At 41.1% G+C, this 319-nt stretch overlaps 1 protein-coding gene across 2 annotated transcripts in view; it reads right to left on the bottom strand.

Annotated features, from left to right (window-relative positions):
• The window catches only part of sapcd2 (suppressor APC domain containing 2), a 13,836-nt gene that overhangs the window by 8,244 nt on the left and 5,273 nt on the right, over positions 1-319 (bottom strand). The gene's annotated exons all lie outside the window — the stretch shown is intronic.

Here is a 319-nt window from a genome sequence, read left to right as displayed (position 1 = left end):
CCAGAATAGGTTTACATGGTTTCGTTTTCAAAAAACACCACATTTTTTTCCTACCGCACATTGTTGTAGATCCTCTTTTCACCCTGTGTGTTTGGGTCTCTGTTTTCACTACAAAGTGAGACATCTCACTTCTATACTATCTAGTAGCTTGGTAATGATAACATCAGCTAGCTAACTGTTTTTCCAACTTTGGTCAGTACAAGGCAGGATTAGAAGTGGAAAAGAAATGATGATCCTAAATGGGCATAGTAATACCCACTCGATCGAGGTGGGCTGTCCTCCTTTTTCCATTGCAGATTAGTACCGCCTCATGCGTGAG

Source organism: Etheostoma spectabile, chromosome 16, assembly GCF_008692095.1.
Source record: "Etheostoma spectabile isolate EspeVRDwgs_2016 chromosome 16, UIUC_Espe_1.0, whole genome shotgun sequence".
Classification (NCBI taxonomy): Eukaryota; Metazoa; Chordata; class Actinopteri; order Perciformes; family Percidae; genus Etheostoma; species Etheostoma spectabile.
The sequence above is the reverse complement of the archived record's forward strand: the minus strand, read 5'-3'. Positions and strand labels throughout refer to the sequence as shown.